A 24545-nucleotide genomic window follows, 5' to 3' on the forward strand; every position below is an offset into this window, starting at 1 on the left:
TTCATTATTTTACATGTGGATATCCAGTTTTCCCAAAACCATTTATTAAAGAGATTGTTCTTTCCCCATTGTGTATTCGTGGTGCCCTTGTCAAAGATTAGTTGGCCATTTATGCATGAGTTTATTTCTGGGCTTTCTATTTTGTTCCATTGATTTATGTATGTGTTTTAATGCCAGTGTCACACTGTTTTGATCACTGTAGGTTTGTAATGTAGTTTGAAATCAGGTAGTCTGATGCTTCCAGCTTTGTTCATATTTCTCAAGATTTCTTTGGCTATTTGAGGTCTTCTGTGGTTCCATATGAATTTTAGGATTATTTTTCCTAGTTCTGTGGAAAATGCCACTGAAATTTTGATAGGTATTACACTGAATCTGTAGATCACTTTGAGTAGTATGAACATTTTAATAATATTAATTCTTCTAATTCCTGAACACACAATATCTTTCTATTTATTTGTGTGTTCTTCAATTTCTTTCATCAATATTTTATAGTTTTCCATCTACAGATCTTCATCTCCTTGGTTAAATTTACTCCTGAGTATTTTATTTTAATTCTTTTTGATGGTATTATAAATTATTGCAAATTAAATTGTTTTGTTGATTTCTTTTTAAGATAGTTCATTGGTAGTATATAGAAACGCAACTGATTTTTCTATGTTCATTTTTTATCCTACAACTTTGCTAAATTTGTTTATTAGTTCTAACAGTTTTTTGGTGGCCGTTAGTGTTTTCTATACATTTAAGATTATGTCATCTGCAAATGAGACAAGTTAACTTCTTTCTTTCCAATTTGGATGCCCTTTATTTCTTTTTGTTCCTCATTCCTCTGGCTAGGACTTCCAGTACTATGTGGAATAGAAGTGGCAAGAGTACACACCTTTGTCTTGTTCCTGATCTTATAAGAAAAGCTGTCAGCCTTTCACCATTGAGTGTGATGTTAGCTGTGGGCTTGTCATGTATGGCCTTCATTGTGTTGGGATGCATTCTGAGATGTCACTTATATGAGACATTGTCAATACTAAGAAGTGTTTTCTTCCAGAGGGCAGAGATCTTTCATTCAATCTCAGAATGGTCTGTATGAAATCAGTCTCAAGATTATCTAACCCTCATCTCTTTAACTTGATTCCATACTGACCAATCTCTTGATGATATTTTGGTTTGTCTAATGGATTTCTAATGTCTGTATTTCTTGAATGGGCTGCTATTGCATTTTGAATGGGTGTTTTCTTTGTGTGTGACACTGTACCACATACAAGACTGTAGCATCTCTAGTCATTGTGACAAACAGAAAACTTCCATGTATCCCAAACACACTGCAAGAAGTAGTACTGCCTCTAGTTGAGAACCACTGGTTTATGGGGAAAGAATGTGCCAGTTAAGCTGGCTGAGTGACAATTTTATTTCTCATAGTACATTAATAAGTAAGTATCCCATTTTACATACTAGTTCCCCATGAGTTTTTATATTTCTAAGTAGTCAGTCTGATGACTTTATGACCCAGGCAAGATAGTTTCTGAACCTTCAGGGCCAAGGCCTAAATATTGGACCATGGAAACTCACTGGCATAACTTAGACTATTGAATTCTTGTGGCAGCCTGACTAGACCCTCCCTGCTATCTTTGCAGTGTGCATCTTTTAAACTTTAGCATAAACAATCTGCATTTTTTTTAATTATCCCTGTCATTGCTCTCCTAGTACAACTGTGAGTGATAAAAAGAAGACAGATATAGGGTCTACCTCTAGGAGCATATAAAATGTAAGCATTATAATACAACATAGAAAGCAAGAATTCCCTTAAGGAGCACAGAATCACAGGCTGTAAGAATGCAGGGGAGGCAGAAAGACTTCTAGCTGCGGGAAGCAGAGATGGCTTCATAAAAGAAGCAACACCCAAGAGGTGCCGTGCACCATAAATAAGGTGTACATTTGTGGAGAGGGTAGGGAGGGATATTCTGGGCATTCCATGAGTAAAGTGGGAAACGAAAACTCAATCTAGGGAGCTTACGTTTTATGAACTTCTAGATTTCTCCACAACTCCAGAGCCACTGGCAGAAAGATGAAATAGCCATGCCCTTGACTAGTTATCTTGCCCAAATAAATTGTTTGACAAAAATTGTGCCCTGTAGGAACAAAAGGGTCAGCAGTCATTTTGGGTATCCACATACATTCAGATAAAGACACATATATAATGAGAGCAACTGAGGCAGAAATTGAAATCAAAACTCTTAGTATCTATGTCAGAGCCTCTTCCTGAGTAAAATACGTAGCACTTAAGGTTAGCTATAAACTATTCCTTTGTGCACAGGAATAAATATCATTACAGGAAACTACAGCAATATCTTGACATCAAGAAAAGAATATAGTCCTTTGAAGTTCTTTTAGGTCAAGGAAATTAGCTTCTAGGGGAAAATATATTAAAAACAAAGAGTCAGATAATATTTTCCAAGCAAGTTTTCAGAAGCTAATATATCCTCAGTTTGTGGTGTCCGTAGAGTGCCTGTGAAAAGCTCTTTAAAAATGTAAATACCTCATTGTATTTCAGTATGACAGGACCAGAAAGTCCTTAGGTCTACACAGATGTTTGTGAATTCGTCAGATTGATCATAATTTTTATAGCCCTTTTCACATTTATACCTATCAGCATATTGTATGAAAATCCTTGAGGAGCTAAACTTTGGTTTTAGAATTGGTATATACAGTCTAATTATTATTTTAATATAAATCGTTTCCTTACCATTAGGCTGAATACCTAGTCCATCTCACATTTAATTGAGAAAGCTGATCCTTTATTTTGGAGCCCATACTAATTTGTAAGTGACTGATTTATAAAAGAGCCATCTTCAACTCATTATCAGAAACAATTTGGGATCTGTAGAAATACTCTGGTTTATTCCAGAGGTAAATTTCCCCAAAGACTTTCAGCACCTATTAAGTCTTTGTCTCACTAGGTATGAGAGTTTGCTGTCAGTTGAGAGGAAATTCATAAGAAAATGTTAAAAACAGCTTGAATAATTCTCTAGTTCTATTTAACATTGGTACAACTTCAATGAAAATATTTCAAGTCAGCATTTCAGATTCCACTGCCAAGACTCAGGTAGTATTTCCTGGACTCAATCATGTGGGCATGAGACACTGCAGCTCTATCTTCAAAGTCCTTTGAAAATCTGTCTCACAATATCTTTAGAAGAAAATATTCCAAAATGAAATGAAGAACTTCATTTTCAGCTGAATTTTCTTAACGTTTGTCACCTTCTTAGGAATGGGTTGTGAATTTTAAAATACTTTTCTTTTTGAACCTGTGGGGATTCTAAAAGGTTATATCCCTAGTGAAAATTGGTTTGAGATAATTCCCCGAAAAACTTTTGTTGAGATGTATGTACAGTTGTCACTTTAGTCCACAATAGAACCAGGAGAATGTAATATATAATAAGGACTAATGCCCCTTTAAAAGGTAGAGCTTCTCTCTCTCTCTTCTTCAAAAATACTTCAAGTGTCTGTAGGTACTGCCTGCACAAGAGCCATACCTTAGATAAATGTAAGTATTTATTTTTTGTTAATATACTATCTTTCCCCCAAACAAAAGCAAGATGCTTGAGGCAGCTTATAATAGAAGTTATATACAATAAATTTATTAAGATAGAACATTTAGACCATGTAGAAGAGGAGGAAAGCACCCATGAATAATGATTTAGCTAATAATATTTTGAGCTTCCTAGCATCCTAAGCCAAAAGGGAAAGCAGCAAGCTACTAAAGTTCAGTATATGAAAAAAAAATTCTGAAGAGAGACTTTTTCCTGATATTAAATTATAAATTAGTTACTTGAATCCAGTAACAGCTTGATTGCAGTAATGGCCGCTGTTTTTCACACCTGCCCATGCGTTTTTGTAGTGCCTTCTCACTTTGCCTCTAGACTTGGCCAGGGCACTTGCTCTGGCCAATGAAGTGTTAGTAAAACTGATGCAAGCAAATGTTTTAAAAAGTGCTTGTGCATTGGAGCGTTCCCCTTGCTGCTTTTCAAACCTTGTCACTACCATGCAAACATGAAAAAGGAGGCCTATTGAACTAGGAAGAAACATATGACCCATAAACCCGTCACCCCAGCCAACACCTAGCTGACCCCTGGACTCATAAGCAATAAAAACTCTTGTTGTTTTAAGCAGCTGAGTTTGGGCTTACATATTATGTGGTAATAGATAACTGATACAGATCTTAGACAATGGATATTTAATAATATAATGGACAGTGTCTTGCATAGTAGTTTTAAGCCACTACAAGACTATCTCCGTATAGCAAATGACAAATCTTGAGAGTATACCTTACATAAAAATAAAAATACTTTTTATTTGTCTCAGAGCCTATTATATAAAATGTTATTAAATTTCTGCTAGAGATAACATACCTACCTCTGAACCAAACCACCTGGTCATTAGGAAACAGCCATCCTTTCCGTGGTGCACAGGAACACTGCTTAATGGCTGGGGAAACAAAGGCTAGTATTATTCTCTTAAATGTTAAACAGGACCTGGAGAGAATAAAATGACCAGACTGCAGTTTAGCCACGGTGCCATATTTTGAGAGTAAAACAAAGCCATTTGCACAGAATAACTTCTGAGAAACATTTTATAAAGGGGAATTGGTCTAGAAGACATGTCCTGACTTTTGCAATCCATTTGATACTTGAAAGGTTTGTATTACAGCTTTCAGAGGTACTTTTTATAAAAATCCATTGCCTTTTTTTCTTCATCAAAGTCTATTTAAGCTTGGGGAAAATATACTTGCAAAAACATGTCAAAGAAAATCACATTTGAAATTTTAAGTTATATGAAAGATGTCATTTGAACCTTAAGACTTATTGAATCTCTGGACCTAAAAATTATTTAGGTCAACCCCATCTGATTCTTGAGTTCCCTCCAAGAAAAGTGTAACTTGTCTAGATCTCTTCTGCCCTAAAGACGTCCAGTAACAGAAACTTTCTTGGAGGATTATACCCCTTAGGGAATTTTTATGTATTAAAATGCTTATCCCCAGATAGACTCGTTCGGTTTTTAGCCAGTGTCTTGGTACAGTGCGGGAGAAATCCCAGCTTTCTTTTCTGTGACAGTCTTCCAAATACTTGAAGGCAGCAGCTCTCCTGTCCCCAGGTTCACCCAAGTCCTTCCTTTGTTCACCAGGCTAAATGTGTCAGCGTTCTTTGGATGCAATTAACAGAAATAACTCTAGCTAACTCAAGCAAACAGGAATTTTATTGGAAGGATATGAGGGACTTAGAAAACCCCTGGAAGAAGCAGTTTTGAAACTAAGTGGATCTAAGGCGGCTGGCTCTCTAGGGCTAGGAAACAGGAAATGCAGAAGCTGTTTCTTTACAGGAATAGTTTGATCAGGCTGCCCCTGCTGAGTTAAACTCCAGCCGTATTCAGGTGCTTTGTCCTGCTATTCTAGGAGAAAGCAGTTATTGCAGGGCTGCTATAGGTTTGCTCACAGAACACAGGGAAAGGGAGGGCTCCTGAGGACAGCTCCACCGCATTGAATCCACTGGGAACAGCTATCCTCAACAGAAAATATGGGTGCTGTGAAAAGGAGAAAATGGATGCTAGGTAGCTAAGTAGTCAAAGACAACAATACAAAACAAAAACGAATGTTAAACACCATTCTTTCATCTTCATGTGAAGTGGCTTTGAGTCCCATCCCTCTTGTTCCTATGAATCATCCAGTGTCCTTGGCTGCTCTCAGACAGTGTTTACTTCTTCAGCATCCGTCTCGAATGGGGGTGCGTGCAGCTCTAGCTGCCGTCTGATCAGCACAGAGTAGAGAGGGGCTATCCCCTCCCTCATTCTGGATGCCGTGTATCTATCAATGCAGCCTACAATTACATTCACAGTTTTGGCAATCTCATCATCCCATCGAATCAGACTGAGTTTAAAGTCGCCTAAAACTTAGCAATTAATATTCTCACTGTTTCTCTGTCTATGCCACGTCTGTCCCCATCGTGAGCAACTCTCTTCCTCTGCCTAGAATACACTCATTTGCTTTCTGTTTTTGCAGCATAGTTAACTCTTCCTTTTGCTTCAGACTCCACTTATATCATCACTTACTTAGACTCAATTCCCCTTATTATAGATTCGTATAAAACCGTGGACTTCTCCTTTATTGCAGCTATTATGATGTAACTTCTCATTTATCCAAATGATTATTTGGTTTCAAATTGGTCTACTAGTAAAATCTAAATTTCTTACTACATGACCTAGCCCAAGCCTCAGCAACCAAACTCATCTCTTGCCCTCCACCCCTCCCACTGGCTCTCTTTCTATTCCAGGAACACACAAATCCTGCTATTTCCTTAGTGCCTTTGTACTTGATGTTCTCTCTCATTCCCTATTCTTTGCTTCATGGCTACTTCTTATCCATTAGAGCTTAGCTCAAATAATACCTCCTCAAAGAGAGGTCGTCTATGATTAACCTAAAGAAATACACCATCCTCTCAAGTACCCCCTTTCCATCATAAGTGTCCGTAATTTCTCTTTAGCACATAGTACTGAACTTTATTATTATCTCTCCCCTCCCACTGAGATGTGAGCTTCTAGAGAGCAGGACATTATTGTCTTATTTATTGCTGTATATTCAATGCCCAGAAGAGTGTAGGGCCCACAATGGATGCTCAGGAAATTTTTGCTGAATCAGTCAATGAAAGAATGGTCATACACAGAATAAATGGTCTTTTCCAATACAGTTTGAGTTTCCTGAGGGCAGGGACCTCATCAGTTTTGTTCACTATTACACCTTCAGTATGTTGCCTGACACATAGTATGTTCTTACAGATCTGTTTAATGAATGAAATACTCTATTTGCACTGTTAATGTATTTGAGTCTTATAGGGACATTTATATCTATCCTTGTCAAATATCATTCATTGTTATATTCAGACCCTGACTGATATACAATATGTGAGCTTTTCTTCTCAATTTTGTAAAAGCAAAAGCAATTAGTGTGTTATCTCTACCTTCATCCAAAGTAATCAGCAATCCCATTGGAGAAATTTGGCCACCACCAAGACTTGATCTACATAGGAAAATTAGACTGGGATATAGCAATTTTCTAGGGCCATCAATTAATTATGAACACCCAATGTTGAGCAAATCTGACTTCAAATTATATGTATTTCCCATCAAATTGCTTAGTAATTGTGTGACTCTTCCATTCATTGTTCTCTAAGAACTGAGGGACTTGAGGTGAAATTCCAGTCTGCTAATAAGTAGTTCAGTGTTTCTCTGACTTTAAGGAGCATACAAATCACCTAGGAATCTTAATAAAATGCAGATTCTGATGCAGAAGTTCTGGGCTAGGGCTTGAGACTGCATTTCTTACAAGCTCCCACATATAACAGTGCTGCTGATCCAAAACCAAACTTTGAGTAAGGAACTAGATAACCGTGGCTATTAATAATAAACACCAATCTTAGGCAAGAGCAGCACTTCATAGTTTTCAAAGAATTTATTTGTAAGTTAATTTTTTTAATCCCCAGAAAGACACAGTGCTTTAGGTATAGAGGAGTAAACCAGGTTTAGAAAACAATTTATGTATAATTCAACTGGCACAAATGGAAAATTAACCACCTTTCTCACTCCCAAACAGTGGTTGTTCCCCCTTTTGTGCTGCTTCACATCACCTGTCCGGGCCACATTCGTCCACTCATTCACAGTGAATTAATTTAGTTGTGTTTCTCTACACATTGAGCCCTGTTGGAGGGGCTGAGGATGCAGCAGTGAATGAGACAGAGATCTTACTGTGTTTTCTGATCTGTAAATGGAACGATTGGTCCTTCCCAACACCAATGTTTTGTGATTCGATTATAGTGTGCCATATTTACAAAAATGCAATTATAGAATCAATGCATTATCTTAGGCATCATTTTCTATCTGCATGCCCTCAGAGTCTATAAACTTAAATTCATCTGATCATCACCATCATGCAAAAATCCTTCCCGCATTCTTTGTCTCATTGCAGTCAAGCATGTCTGAATCTTTCTTCGCCCCCTCCTTTACAAATCCATCCACTCAGTACCTAATTCTCCTCCTCATCTTCCTTCCTAATTTGTGCTGTTCTGTGGCCATCCTGGCACTGTTGCCCTAGTTCAGGCTTCCTCTCGTCTGGTCTAGCAGCATGCAATAGTGCTTTCTGTGCTGATGGAAATACTGTGTATCTGTACTGTCCAGTACAGTAGCCATCTGCCATATGTGGCTATTGAGCACTTGAAAGGCGACCAACTTCAACTGAGGAATTGAAATTTTAATTTTAATTTAAGTTTAAATAGCCCCATGCACTTAGCAAGCTATCTCTTGGACAGCGCATGGCTGGACCCTGGCAGGAGCTTTTCTGCCTGGCTTCACTGGTTCTATCTCATACTCAAATTCATTTTCCTCACTCATTCACTAGCATGATCCTTCAAAAATGCAAATCTGATGATATTGCTCCCATGCCGTTAAGTCTTTAGCCTCAGGATAAAGTCTTGCTTCCTACATGACTTACAAAGCTCTTTGTGACCTGGTCCCTGGCCCAGCCCTCCAGCCCCCTGTCTGTGTCATAGTTAATGCTCTGACAATGGTAAGCCACGTTTCCACATGTTGTCCTTGGCATGTGTCTAAGTCCTACATATCCTTTAAGGCTCGATTCATCTCCATGAAAAACTTTCCTTGCTTCATCCCCACCCAAGATCTCTGCTGTGTGTTCATGATACTCTACAAATATAATACATATATCATTTCACTTAACCACACTGTTTTATCTGTCTCTTATTTATTAGTGGTGATGGTGATGGGGTTTCATTTTTCACCGGACTGTGAATCTCCTGAAGGAAGGGACTATTTCTTATTCATCTTTATTGACTGAGAGACGACCATGGGCAGTAATCACTACCAGGCATTGAATAAATATGAGATGAAAAGAAGGAGAGAGGAAAGAAGAAGGGAAGGAGAGGTTAAACCCTTTAATATAAACATTTTAAAAATAAATTTCACCTGTTCATTGCTTGGGAATCTCAATTTTCCAGTGAACTTTATTTTCTTACCATTGACAGTAATGTAATTCCCAGCTGGACATGTTTGGGTATTTGTGGGGGGGATAGGTTTTCTATGAACAACTAAATTTTTGAATTTAATTTCAACTGTACAAAATAAAAGGTGTTGCATCTTTTCTGCATAGACAGATTGTTTCAATCTGCCAGATTGTTTTTCCTTTCGCAAAATGTCTGAGTCTTTGACTATGTTGACTGGCAACATCATGAGGGACTTTTAAAGCCAGAAAATACTAAGTTCAGCCCCATCATTTTTCAGAGAAGGGAACAGTACAACATGCCCATGATGTGTAAGTAAGTGGTAAATTCATCTGAACCTGATGTGTACATGAACACAGGCTAAAAGTCCTAGTCTGGAAGGAAAGGCATTTTGTTTTTCAAATGCCTACTGCAAGGGAGTTTATTTAAAAGAAAAAAACATGACAATGATTTTGGTTGAGATTTCACTTAAAAGGAAAATTACAAAGTTGTGCTGCCTTTTGTACTTCATGTTGTGTCTGTTAAAAGTGGGGTGGGTCATCTGTCTTTGAACCATGACCATTTTCAGTTGAAAGTTAGGGAAGTCTGCCTTATCTCAAAAGCCCTTGCCTTTGGGCTTCTGTTCAGATGGTATCAGCTGGAACAAATAAGCTGAGATTGCATTTGCTGTTTTCTGTGCTAATCTCGAGAATGTTCCAAAAATGGTTTGTCAGCAGCTGAACTGAGTACCGAATCTGTGGGCATGTACATATTTCTCCTCACAAGAAAATCACTTTTTAAGTTTTTCAGAAGCTGATTACAATGTGCTTTTTTTCCTCTCCTCAAAAGTAAGATTAAGTCTCAGAATCTATCACTGTATACATTGGAATGTATTCCTAAACAGCGAAACGAGTGCATCAGCCCTGAGGAAAAATGTGGACGCGCCAACCTCAATGTCTACAGGGTATGATCCCCCCAAAGACCCTGTCGCCCCATGGACAAAGTGAGGTGAAGAACTTGGCAGTTATCTGGGGGATTTTCCCAGTTTGGTTGATAAACTTGACAGTCCAGACTTCCTCTTCTCAAATACTTTTTTCCCTGAATTTTCTGAAAAACAGAAATAGCAATAAAGATGAAGCTTGAATTCTGAATAACTGTTATAAGGCAGAAAAAAATTTTTGTGATCAGCCACTAAAAGGGAAGCCATATATTTACCCTTGTGTCTCATACAATCAAGGTAATTGTGAATGTACTGTCTTTCCACAACCCACTTCTCACAGGAACAGTTCCCTGCCACCAACACCACCACAGAACAAACTTGTTTACAGCCTCTCTGAGTCATTACTGTGCTAGGTTTTGAACACAGAGAGGGAAAGGAATATACTGCATGAACTTGTAGTCTAGTGAGGAGGCAGAAAGGAGGTAGACAGTTATAATGAGTATAAACACACATATTGATGCCCTTCTTTTAGTATTTCACCCATTTGGTGCATCATCTATTGGCACACAGATATTATTTTCTTTGTATGCACTATCTCACCAGTGAGACTGTGTATTTGTCACAAGAAATCCAACTCAAACTGGCTTACAAGAGATTTTTTAACAAATTTACTGAGGTATAATTTACGTATAAGAAAATTCACCCACTTCAAGTGTACAACTCGGTGATTTTTAGTAAATTTACTAAGTTCTGCAACTATCACCATCATCATGTTGTATATTTTCATTATCCTTCAAAGGGAATCTGCTGGCTAATGTACCTGAAAATTCTAGGATCTTGTCTATGTCCTAGATTTGATTTCTTTTGGTTTCATTCTCAGGTAAGCTATTCCCTGGTGTAATGAGAGGTAACCCCTAGAAGATCATTCTCCATTTTAGTAACCAAGCAGAAAATATATCCATTTGCCCCAGTTGGCCCAGACTAGGTCACATGCTCACCCCTGAACCAATCACTCTAACCAAGAGCATGTGAAGTTCTCTTATTGGTCATGCCTGAGTCACATGAACTATATGTGGTAGCCAACTCTGGTAACCAGAGGATAATGTTATAGCCACCCAAAACATGTGGTCTGAGAGTGGGGAGACATGGTTTCCTAAGGGAAGATTGGCATTACTATTACTAGACAAAGAGGAATGGATGCTGGGCAGGCAATGCAATGTCCACTCCACAGGAAAACTGAGCAGAGGATGTTGCTTCTTTCCTTTTGAATCTCCTGCAGTGGTTATGACAGATCCTTTCCTCTAGCAAGTGCTCAAGAAATATCTGTGAATTGATTATGGATAGGTTAGAACTTACAGCAGACTAAGAATGGAAGATTTTGTGTTTCCTTATTTTATTGTTTGGGAAGGCTACAAAAATTAGGAAGATCAACATTTTTAAAAGCTAATAATTTGGGGCTTGTCTGAGAGGTCCCATGGGATGATCAGAGAATGGTTGGATGGGTGTCAGTACTCAAAAGCAGGTTGTGACCAGACTGTTCCCCTGGGTAGTGCATGAAATATATGTACATGCATACATGTACACTTGACCCCTGAACTCCGCGGGAGTTAGGGGTGCCAACCTTCCATGCGGTCAAAAATCTGTGTGTAATTTTTGACACCACAAAACTTAACTATTAATAGCCTACTGTTGACTGGAGGCCTTACTGGTAACATAAAGTCACACATACTTTATATGTTATTTGTATTGTATACTGTTTTCTTACAATAAAGTAAGCTAGAGAAAATAAAATGTTAATAAGAAAATCATAAGGAAGAGAAAATAAATTGCTATTAATTAAATGGAAGTGGATCATCATAAAGACCTTCATCCTCATTGTCTTTATATTGAGCAGGCTGAGGAGGAAGAGAAGAGGAAGGGTTGGTCTTGCTGTCTCATGGGTGGCAGAGGTGGAAGAAAATTCATGTATAAGTAGACCCACACGGTTCAACCCTGTGTTGATCTGTGTGTGTGTGTGTGTGTGTGTGTGTGTGGTATTAATATATATATATATATAAATATACCTTTTTAAATGCCCTTTTATCAGAAGAGTGATGCTAGTGAATGACCTGGAATTAATTCAGTAGTGTAACATAAGCTGGCAAGGAACCTACCACATTGTAATTTATATTCACAGAATATTTTTTTCAAATAATACAAATCTTTACACATAATGTAAAAACAATAAGTGAAATTCCAGAAGTTTTAGAATAAATAATTCGGTAGCAAGGGATGCCTTAAAGTATATTGTTTATAGAAAGGACCTGAGTTGAAAATTACAAAGAAACAACTTATATTTTAGAAGTAAATTTTATACTTAATTTCATAAAAGGAATATTGTTCGTGGCAAATTTTAGATCTGCAAAAACTTTATTTTCTAGTAACTTTTAAAGTTTGCTTTGCTGACATGAACTTCAAAAATGGAAAGATATTTCTTTCTTATACTTAACTGCAATGTGACTATTGAGATGCTGTAAAAATTTGCAAATTAGGTTGTAAATAGCAGCAATGAAAGCATTAACTCTCTTGGCCACATTTCCTAAAGTGCACTTTACGTTATTCTAGAGGTAGATATCAAGAAATAAACCTGAATGCTTATATAAAAAGTCCAGCTTTCTATTTTCCAAGCACAGTGGCATAATTGCAGCTCTAATTTATGGCATACTTTGTAGGATTTCTGATTAATTATACAGACCCCCTGATGTTTTATATTCTTTTCAACTTTGTTTCTCTCTGCTGTTTGACCACTACAAAGTGAATATCTCTAAATCACTTATTATTCAGGTTACCTAATTTTAAAAAAATGAATTTGCTATTAACATCAGTTTTCTCATATATTACTCTAACTCATAAATGTTAACAGTCATTCTTCTCCTTAATTTTGGAGCCAACTCATACACACACACACCCACTGCTAGGTACACACACATAGATATACACACACACACTCACTCCTAGGCACACACATATAGACACATACACACACTTGAATGAAAGCTTCTAATAAATTTTTATCATCTACCCAATGCAAACATGTCTAACAGTTCTGCATCACTTGATCTGAAATATCGGACACATCAACAAAGCAACAAAATATGCTTTGTTAGGGATAATATTAATCAATCTAATTTTTAAAATGATGATAGACATCCAGTTTGAATAATTTGCTACTGTAGATCCTGTAGAAACAACTGCAGTATATTTGGTTTGTTGTGTGAGGTTATCAGTGTTTTCAGAATTAATATATTCCTGTCATCATTCTTTTGGGTTTATCCTTTATACAAAAGCCTCATTTACCTTATTTTCCAAGAGATGTGGTGTGCTGATTATTAGAAGAGGATTTTCCAAAAAACTTCTTTATACATGTATAGTACAACTATGTTCAACTATTATCCTGTTCTTTGCTCTAAGTAGGTCAGGTTCACAATGGTCTGTTCTCTTCAAAACCCTCCCCTCATATCCTGATAACACTCCTTTTATCACTGTCCTGTCTAAATTACATCTCTACCAAGACACTTTTAATAATAAGAGCTTCTGGCTCCTTTCTTGAGCTCCTCTTTTTCTGTCATCAACTTCCCCTTGGAATTAGGAAAAGGTCCTTGCACATTTGGGCTATTAAATAGGAGAGGACTCATATATCAAGTCCTTAAATGTTCTGTCATCACGAGAATTATTTATTGGAACCCATTACCTGTGTGACTTCACAGTTCTTTTCAGATGGTTTGTCTGAAAAGAATAAAGACTCTTCCTTGAAAAGAGATAGGTTTCTTTGCTATCTAGGGAGAAAACAGTTGAGTTTAATAGTTGAGGGAAGAAAGGAGGATGGCTACAAGGACTTGTGTTGATCATGGAAATCTCTCCTATGCAAAATAGATCTGAAGGTACAGAGAGCATAAAACTAATTTCCCTGGGAAGAGAATAGCCAAGTATTAACTTCATCCCATAGAATACATCAGCACTTTACTGAGCTTTATAGAAAATAGTAAATACAGCATACACACCTTCATGACTAAAATTTTTGGTAACATCCAAAAACAATGATTTCTCTTTGCAGTTTTGTTTTGTGGAGAGGTTTTAGAAAACCCATACATTTTCCAAAAGAGTGTGCATAGTTACATTTTGAGGGGAGAATGTTGTAATTTGCTCCAGAATCTTAAGGAAACTCTGACCTCCACTCACTCATCAAAAAAGCTTAGAAATCAGGGTCCTAATCCCAAAAGGTATCATCAATGTCTTTAAAATTTCAGGACTAAATCAATTTTAATCCAATAATCAATGTATTTACTATATGCCTGTTGGTATATAAAGGACTATATGAAATGATAAGGGGACAGAAAGATGCATAAGACCTGAATCCTGATTTCTGGAAATTCTTTTACTGGATGGGGAGAAGATGGATTGAGGTGTGTAAGATTAATGCCATGTGAATATATTGGACAACTTTGGAAGATCATGAATTGGCAGTAGTGGAATTTGTCCAACACTAGTTAATGGCCTGCTTGTTCACAATGTTGTAAAAGAAACTTGAACATGTGATCAGTGTTGAAATAGATGTGTGTTTCACCAAGTATAAGATTGGCACTTCTCCAAGCACTCAGGTAATCTTGGACAGGATACAGTACTGAGACATTAAATAACATTGAGCAACATAGTTCTCTTACACTTCTTCTAAATATATCAAGGGGAAACTCAGTTTGATCCTAGCTTGTCTGAACACTTTTGAAACCCTGAGTAATCCCCTTTACCAAAGAAAAAGCTGGCCCTACATTCAGAATCCTGGCAGACAACTGTACCTAGCTAGCTAGAATGCAACACTTTAGATATGTTTTTATCATATTTATTTTTACAGTTACCACTATTTATGGCAAGTGGATACTAGTTTCCATTTGTCATAGCAATATAAAGTTTTCTTTCTTCAGCTACTTTAATTTTGAACTTTGAGCAAGTTAAAAATATTAAGCGACTACTGATTAATGAGAATGATGCTGGAAATAATAATAAAAATGATAATTACAGCTAACATTTATTAGTTGCTTACTGTATGCCACCACAGTTGTAAATGTTTACAGGTATTTTTACATTTGACCTTCCAAAAAATTTCTGAAATTGGGGTACTATTATTATGATCCCCATTTTATAGATGACAGTCTGGAACCCAGAGACATTCCCAAGTCACATGTCTAACAAACACTGGGGCAAGAATTCAGGCCGCCTGGTGATACATGAATGTGGCAGAAATTCTGAGCATGTCAGGGAGTTTGGGAAAGCTTGGACTGTATGACTTTTAAGGTGACACTGTGTATCAGAAGGCAAAGATGTAGCTGGTGTGCAGGGCAGGGAGAGACATTAGGAATTTTAACTGGACCTTGGCAATGGCATTCTATTGTGATAAGTGCATGAGCTAGGAAATTCCATTCTGATTTCCCCTCTTAGAAATGTTGTAGGTTCTGGTATGAGGGGTTGAAGCAAGCAAAGCATGATCCTGCAATTACCAAAGGTTGAGACTTGACTACACAATAAAATTAAAACTCTTTTTTTTTTTCTGGCATGGTCCTTACTGCTATTTGTGTTATAGAAACCTCTTCTGCTTGCTAAATTATATATCATGGGCTTCCCTTTCCAATTAATAATTAATATTACTTTCCAGCCATTTTAGTTACTAAGGGGTATAGGAATCTTCTCTGATTTCAACTTCAAGTTATTTTTTATGCATTCTTTTGCTTCTGCTTTCAGACACATTAGTATGAACACAAATTTCTCAATATTAGAAAAAGCTATTTTGACAAGTAAAATTAGAAAGCAAAAATAAAAATACTATTTAATTATAACCAAAGATCTAATGGCAAATTTAAGGAAAACCTCTTCAATGTGGTAATATTTTTTGATTCCAGTTTTCTTTCTTTCTTACACCCTCCAACACCACAGGATGGCATGGTGGAAGGACTACAGGCTTTGTAGTGAGAGCTGAACTTTAAGCGCCACTCTATTCCTTAATAACTACATTGACCTTGGACATTTTAATTTACTTCTCTGGATTTCATTTTTCTCAGTTGAAGAGTTGGGATAATAATGCTTCTCAGAATTGTGCAGATTAATTGAGATAATAAACGTAAGCCTCCAATAGCACCCAGTAGTATGTTGTAGATGCTTAATAAACTTCCTAAGCACCTCAGCATGCTCATCACTCAACTCAGTATATTTGCAGTTTTTCCTCTGGGTCTTTGGATCCATTTCTGTTCATGTCTTCTTTATTCTAATTATTTCTAAAGACAGCTGCACTTGGTTGTTTTAATAAGTTTTTTTCTCATTATAAAAGAAATATTACTTATTATGATGCTTTGATAACACTACATGGAAGTGTTAAAATATAACATATGATATTACTTTCCTGTCTCTACCCTCCACCCATTCATCTTCACAATACCTTGTAGAATTATGTTAAAATTATCTCAGGTTATAAGTTCCCAGAGGAAAGGAATTCTAAATCTTGTATTAATGGAGACACAGAGAGATCTTGCATAAATTAAAGACAGCAATTTAAGAAACAAATTTTAGACAAAACCACATCCAAACACATCCTTTGTTTTATTCCTTCTCCCCGAGGCATGGTGTTTTCGGAATTATTTGCTTATCATGCGAATAAATAAAATTACAAAGTTTTACCAGCCCCAGAAAAGTATTTCCCACATTCAGCGTGCACTGTGTCACAAAAAAATAATTAAAATTAACTTTATGATCTTTAATACTGATCTAGCCCTAAGCACAGAGTTCTTTCTAGGTTATTTTACAGGGCTTTAAAACTGTTGTTCAGAAGAGGGTAGACGTGGATAAAACCAGGTTAAACAAACACAAGTTTATTTTCTCTTTCAGGCAATGCTACCGACAAGGGCAATAGGGTCTGAACTGCAGGTTGTTCTTCAGGCAGCCTGAAATACTCAGGTTGTTCCGTGGTTTATTAAACCCAAGTCTTACGACAGAAAGCAAATTATCTCTAAGGGAACTTTGTCACCAGGGTGTCTGTTCAATAGCGATGTCTATTGCTGCCACGGAGACTACACGGGAAAGATCAATGACAGGTTTGCTTGAAATTGCCCTTGGAGTAAGTCCCTTCCCGTTGACCTACATTTAAATTGTAATCCAGAACATCTTTTTTTCCTTAAGATGGGGAGCAAAGCCATCTTCTAGGGCTCTCAATTGACTCTTTGTCAATTGCACATTCCCACAAAGCAATCTTTCTTTCTCTCTATAAATCAGGATAATTCACTTCTTCCCATCAGGCTGAGATTTTCCACATATCTTTTGAAATTAAGCGTGTAAACTTGGGCAAATTGCCTTTAAAAGTTGGAGCTCTGACTTGGGGGGAAAGGCGGTACATGGGCAACATATGTAACCTGCAATTCTGTATCCCCCATAACAATAAGATGAAATAATAAAAAAAAAAAAAAGTTAAAATGTCTTTTGAATTTTGTTCAAATAGATAGCCAAGGAAATTTAAACCAGAACAAGTCCTCTTTTTTTTTTCCTTTCAGAGAAAAGTTTTGGTGTTAAATTTGACATCAAGTAGGTCTATAGCATACAGCGTAGACCTATCTGCCAATCAATCGGCTAGACTTTTCTGACTTCTGAACTGGCACAAAGCCAGGGACCCCATAACTAAGTCCATATGTCAACTCTGTTGGCCTCAGGCTAACTCTCCTGTTGATAGGTTGAATATACAAATCTTTATCTCTGTCTCTTCACTGCTACCTCTCCACTCCTTCCACATTTTGACTATTTCTTGTATTCTAAAACTATGGTGTATTGCTAGTGCTTTAAGGGCAGGTAAAACATTGGCTTTCTCAGAAGCAGTTCAGCTTTTGTGCAGAACAGCTTAGAAAACGATAGGTCATCATTTTGCTGTAGACCTCCTGTGTCTAATTTTGGTTATAATTTTAGTATCAAAATAAATATTGATTAATTGGCCAGAGTAACAACAAAAGGATTGAATGGGTGATGTAATTTAATAAAACAAACAAACAAACTGGGTTACTTAAGTTAAAACAGGCTTTAATTTTTTTTTCCTGTTGGACTTTTTATTCTTTTGCACATTATCCATTACCACACAAAAACTGTCTTTCATACTCCACATTTGATTGTTACTATATTCCCCACAGAGCAGTGATTCCAAGTCTCTGCTAGCTACTGTGGGGGAGAAGGGTCAGACCCGTACAGGCAGGAAGCAGGTTGAGCAGGGAGCGTGTGAGGTGGTGCCAGGCCCGTGGGGGAAAACCTCTCCTTCGTGTCACTCCCTCTCCCCTACCCCTCCACTAAGGACAACAAAGGGGGTCATGAAGCTGCTTGTTCACCAACAGCCCTCTTGAGGTTCCTTTCTTGACACCTGTTAGGGGTTAAATAGTGTCCGCCTAAATTTCATATTCACCCAGACCCTCAAAATGTGACGTTATTTGGAAATAGGGTCTTTGCAGATGTAACCAAGTTAAGATGAGGTCATCCTGGATTGTCATAGGGCCTAATCCAATGACCAGTGTTCTAGTAAGAAGAGGGAACTTTAGTTATAGACACATACACAGAGGGAAGACAATGTGTAGACACACAAAGAAAGAACACTATGTGATGATGGAGACAGAGATTGCAGTGATGCTTCTACAAGGAGCACCAAGGATGGCCAACAGCCAACAGAAGCTGGGAGACAGCCATGGTGTGGTTTCTCCCTCAGAGCCTCCAGCAGTGACCAACCCTGCCCATACCTTGATTTCAGACTTCTAGCCTCCAGAACTGTGAAAGAATAGATCCTTTTTGTTGTAAGCCACCTGGTTTCTGGAACGTTGCCATGGCAGCCATAGAAAACCATTATAATACCCAATGTTCCCTCTCACCCCACTGCTCTGTTCTCACTGTGTGGTGTGTATGGAGTGGGGAGCATCACCGAGGGGGGTGGGATTGTGGCTCTGTGCCCTAAGGCTGCCCCAGATCCCTGCCACATGGACTCAGCCCATGGTGGCAGTTTGAAGTAAGGAGTCACAGTCTCCAAGCCAGGGATGGATGGGATCTAGAAAGCCCACCATCTGCTCAAAGGGGCTGCTTCCCCTCTCCCTTTTCCTCCAGCCTACTGATGCCCTGAGGGGATGTGTTGTCAGTATTGCTCTATCTTCCTATGTGTCACAATTCTCCAGGAATGGCTTTTCATATGAAATTTTCCAATTATTTAGATTAATAAATTTTCTGTGCAGAACAAAGCAAACACATCTGTGGCTAGGCAGCCCTTCCTCTGGTCTTGTGATGAGGGGTTGACTGGCATGTGCCTAGCCCTGTGGCCCCTGGGCTCAGTAGTCCCTCCTGCCTGGAGCCAAACCTCCTCTGACAGCTCCACCATCCTGCCCATTTGCTTGAGCTGGGAAGTAGCAATAATTGTATTAACCATGTTTGGGTTTTTATAGTATATTTTAACTCTTTAGGAGCATAGCCTCCCTTGTAATGTATAAACCTATTGTTTCACTGTCAGGCTTTCAACATTCAAACACGTTTTTTGGAACCTATCACGTATAAAACAAAGGAGAAGCCTGTTATGACCCTTTGAGATTTTTAAGAAATTGCACATAATTTTAAGTGAGCTATGTTATTCTGGATCTAACAGTATGAAAGATGACTTAAAATTTAACTTAATAGTTTGAAACTTTTATTTATTTTTGTTTTTGTGTTTGTGGAAAGGAAATTATCATTCCATAATCCCCACCTTTGCAGAAGAGGAGAAGTGGTTTTCTAAATTGTATTCCAAAGGGATGTCTTTATAAGGGAAGTGTCTCAAAGTGACCCAAGGGCAAGCGAAGATTTGCTGTCTCCCTCACCAGCAGTTGGGCTTCCATGCAGAACGGCTCAGAAAAATCACAGGTCGCCATTTTGGGATAATCTTCCTCTTTAGGGTGATAGAATATTGTGGAGTTGGCAGCTTTTGTCATCTGTTACGAAAGCCCCCCCAAAAGAAAAGATCAGCATTTTTAAAGGTCCTGTGTCCCCAGACTGATTTTGATTTATAGGACTGACAAGGTCAGCTCCTCAATGGCTGTAACCCAGAGCCTCATATGAAGAAAGAGAGATTCAATTTATCTCATAAGTCCAGATTTGTTCCTATCCTCTATGGATCTGAAATCTCCAAATGACAGTAAAGGAACAACTGCTTCTCTATGCTATAGGTAATTTACCGTGTTGTGAATTAGATGACCTCTTTTCATGTAGGGAAAATTAAGTTTTGTGTCATACCTTTATTTTTACTAGTTGCTGCTTTATCATCTTTTAGTTTTCTCTGATACTATCAATAATTTAAAAAGAGCCCACAGGTAGGTCAGGGCTAAAGTATTCTAAGCCAGTGATGGGTTTACATTTTCAATTCTTTTTATCTAACTCCATCATTCATAAGTATTAGAAGGAGCTCAAAGTTCAATATCATGCTAATAGCTACAGGTCAGTCAATAGTCTAAAATAAGGAAATCGAGATGAGATGTACCACAAAGGAAACTTTAAAATCTTATCAAGAAACAAATGTAAAAATAAAGCTATCCTTGGACTGGATTTAGGTACCATATTTACGAAAAAAGTGAATGTAGAAATATTAGTTGAAAAAATTTTTTCTAAGTTGGTATAGGATCCAAATTGAACAGAAGCAAATATCTAAGTATTTGTATTGAGTTGCATTTCAAAAGTTCCTTGAGTTAGTCCAAATTACCACCCAAGGCCAAATGCTAGCTTTATCACCAATTCTTGGCTCATAAAAATCTCATATAACAAATTAAAAGCAACACGTCAAATTATATACCTAGCCATTCTACGCACAAATACATAGCCAAAAGTATATGATATAGCTGTGTATGAGGAAATATCAGGTCAAAATTTTTTCATATTCAGAACTCTGCGGTTGTTCCTCCATTATAGATAGCATTCGCCAATCTTCTAGCAAGGTCTGTAGAGACAGCTATCACTGGATCATCTGCAGAATCCATTCCCTCCTCTCCAGTTTTACTACTAATATCACCTGACAAGTTCATTAATTTCCTGAAAAGATTACACTCTTCTAGTTGTAAACCTGAGAACTCAATTTCTAATATCTTAAATTGTTGGGATGCTGTTAACTTCAGGCATGGACAGAAACAGAGGCTCAAAGATATTATAAGGTCTCTGCTTCTCTCTCTCTCTCTCTCTCTGTCTCTGCCGGAGCTCTTTTTATCTTTGCTTGACTTCCCTAAAGCATGCCTTCTCTATATGGCAGGAAAATGACTGCCAACAGTTTCATATTCCCATTTTCCAAATTTAACAACCCCAGTAGAAAGAGATTGTTTCCGCAAAGAGCTCCTGGTTTTGGAGGCATGCTTATCCCCAAACCAATCACTGGGGACAAAAGAATAGGGTCTCCTGATTGACTAGGTCTGGGTCCCTGCCCATCTTTATAGCTAGACAGTGTGTGGAATAGCTTTCCCTTTGGAAAAAGTAATGCTCTTACTCCAATGCACTTATAGAAATGTGTGCATTATGGTATATTAATATACTACATTGGCATTATTTCCAGATGTATAATCGTCTAAAGTCTTGATTTATTATGAACTTCTTAAGAACAGAAACTATAATTTTCACATCACTATATACTAGCACAAGGCCTAATATATATGAGATATTTAGTAAATATCTATGAATGAATTTGTCCAATATATCATCTGCCTTCTATATCTACTTGGTGTCACCCATATGCTTCATTAAGCATAATAACAAAGTTGGACTCAAAGTGGCAGAACTACTGAGCAGGTATCTTAGACTTAATAGAGTTCTTTATAAATGCTTGAAACAATGGGTGAGGAGGGCACAGAGCTTCACTTAATAGAACATTTGGCTAATGTACTTATGTGGTGCATTTTATGTGCCAGGCCTTGTTCTAAGCACTGCACATCTTAATAACAAACCTATGAGATATGGTTACTTTCATTATTCCATTATCTCAAATAGGGAAACAGGTACGAGATACTAACTTACGCAAAGTCACACAACCCATAAGCAGTAGGAGCATGATTTGAGCATGGACAGTTTAGTTCCAGAGTTTATGTTTTTAGTCACATTGCTTGCATAAGAAAGTGGTCGAGTTTCAAAAGAGCACAGTTCTTCAAACTTAATATTGCCCCACATCTGCATAATACCTAGGAAGAACAAGTGGTCACAGCAATATGATGCGATTTAATGAAGTCTGTTGAAAGTTACCTCCTCTACAAACGATCTTCCTCCCTGACCTTCTTCCATCTGGAATTCTATTAATAGCATTTAGAGTCTTGCCTCTTTTACTTACCTCTTTGCAAATAATAATGGGAGAATTAAAGCACTAAATCAGTGTTAGGCATTGAAATCTTAAAAATTAATAGTATAATAGCCTGTGAAATTATTTTATCATTTCACAAGGCCAATAGGAAATTGGATAGGGAAGGCTTGAGGACAAGGGGCAAAGAGAGACGTGTGCTAGGATTGTGAAGAGCTAGCTGGGTTTTGTGCAAGGAGATACCAAAAGCAGGAAATGATGGTGGGAAAAATATTTGTAGAGCACTTTATGGTTAACAGAACTTTTCATATATCTTCTCTCATTATAGAAGATATTCATCATAATATTCTGTGAGATTTTTAAAAAGTGACTTAGACCAGTAGTTCTCAACTGGGAGTGATTTTGACCCCCAGTGCCAGGATTAAGAAACCTTGTTTTAAGGTATAAGTAATCTGGCCAGGTCTTACCCTTGACAAATTTCAGAGTCCAGACTAGAACCCAAATCATCTGATGACAAATCCTTTTTATCCTTATTCATATCCTTTGGCATTTTATAGTTTGATACAAGCAATAGCTTTAGGTTTTTGGAATTATAATGATACCACTTTAAGTGGTATAAATTATTGATAATTTAAATTTTAAAATGTCAAAGCCTTTGTGCTTTGAAAGAGTCACCTTTACTCCTCAGAATGCTTCATACGCCCCAGGCCAGTGTCATCTCATAGAAGACGAGTCCCTATCCACAACAGGAATGTTACCTTGCTTATTGAGACCTCATACGTCAACATGTCACAATTTCTAGCAAATTATCTTATAAATAGGAAAATGACTAACTCCTTTAAAGCCATTTTTGTTATTATTGAGGTAATTAAGACTTGATCACCACTCTATTTTTGTCAGTACATCTGCTCTTTGGCAAATGAGGTATCAGATGGTCTGTATTGAGCAAGTGCTATGTGTGTATCTGTGGTGTCAATGAACAAAAGGCCTCCTTGTCTGTATCTCTTTAAAAAAAAAAAGCTAAGGCTTTGATTTAGCTTATGCTAAATCATGTTTTAGATGTGCTATAAAAGGACATTTATTATAAAAAGCTGGTGCTCATACATAAATTATTATCAACTTATAATTCATCATACATACTTCATTTTTTTAGCTTGAGCTAGTAGTAAATTTTTAGCTGCGTTGATTTGGGCTGCTATATAAGGACATCTCCTTTGTCTCCTTTGTCTGGGTGATTTTAGAGCATAATTTTACCATGAGCCTTTCTTATTTTTCCTTTAGTGGCAGTAGGACTTACACCTAGTATTAATGCTGCTTCCCAATTTGTCATTTCGGGTCCAAACCCATCTCTGCAATAGCCACCACTGGAGGTAGATTTTGGTAGACTTTGTAAAACTTATTTTACTTGGGGCTCCATATGCTTCATGGTTTGTAAAACCTAACAGCTCACAAATCCTGCAGCAAAAATGGTCAGTCCAGCTGCTACCACTGTGCTGGCCACTGCTCCAGCTCAGCTCTTCAGAGCCGGGGGCATGGCTGGGAACATGGCTCACCCCAGCCCAGAAGCCAAGGCCCTCCACTTCAGTCCTCTGCCAGAGAGCTACACCAGCAGCAGCGGGTACAGACCACCCAACCACCCAACTGCAAGCACCCTACTTCCTTGTCTGTATCTTATGCATTGACTTGGGATAGCTCAGTTAATTTGTATATTGACTTCAGATTGCCGGAAATGATAGTCAAAGTACAAAAAGAGGACTGATGTAATTACTATATTAAAAGGGCACAGCTTTAAAGATGAAAGAAGAGCACTATCTAAAAAATACTAGGAAATGTGCTAGGAATCTCACTGACCCTATTTTCTCTAATTCTTACCATCAACCTGTAAGACAGGCATTGTCAGTTCCATTTTATAGATGAGGAAGCTAAAACTGTGAAAGTTAAGCAAATTGCCTCCGATCACACAGCTAGAAATGACAGAATTGGAATGTGAACCCCCATCCTTCGGATTCCAAAATCCTTTGTGAAGTTCTTCCACCTTAATATTATATCTTCTCATCAGCCTGAGTCAGAGAACCTGTGGTGGATCCCCAGGAAGGCTGTAGCTCCTCCATCCATGAGAGGCTTCACAAAATGTATATATAGCATTTGCATCCCAGTGTATTTAAATCTTCATCTGTGCTTTTACAATGCTTAGTCAAAAGTTCTATTAAGTGAGGCTTTGCCCATCCTAGACCCTTTGTTTCAAATATTT

General features: G+C 37.6%; 1 protein-coding gene and 1 pseudogene across 1 annotated transcript in view; one reads left to right on the forward strand and one right to left on the reverse strand.

Moving 5' to 3' along the window:
• CNTN4 (contactin 4) overlaps positions 1-24545 on the forward strand; it is a 155419-nt gene that overhangs the window by 61861 nt on the left and 69013 nt on the right. The window lies entirely within an intron of this gene.
• Positions 18408-23720, reverse strand: LOC138387814 (mitochondrial import inner membrane translocase subunit TIM14 pseudogene; annotated as a pseudogene).

The sequence above is a fragment of the Eulemur rufifrons genome, chromosome 7, assembly GCF_041146395.1.
Source record: "Eulemur rufifrons isolate Redbay chromosome 7, OSU_ERuf_1, whole genome shotgun sequence".
Taxonomy (NCBI): Eukaryota; Metazoa; Chordata; class Mammalia; order Primates; family Lemuridae; genus Eulemur; species Eulemur rufifrons.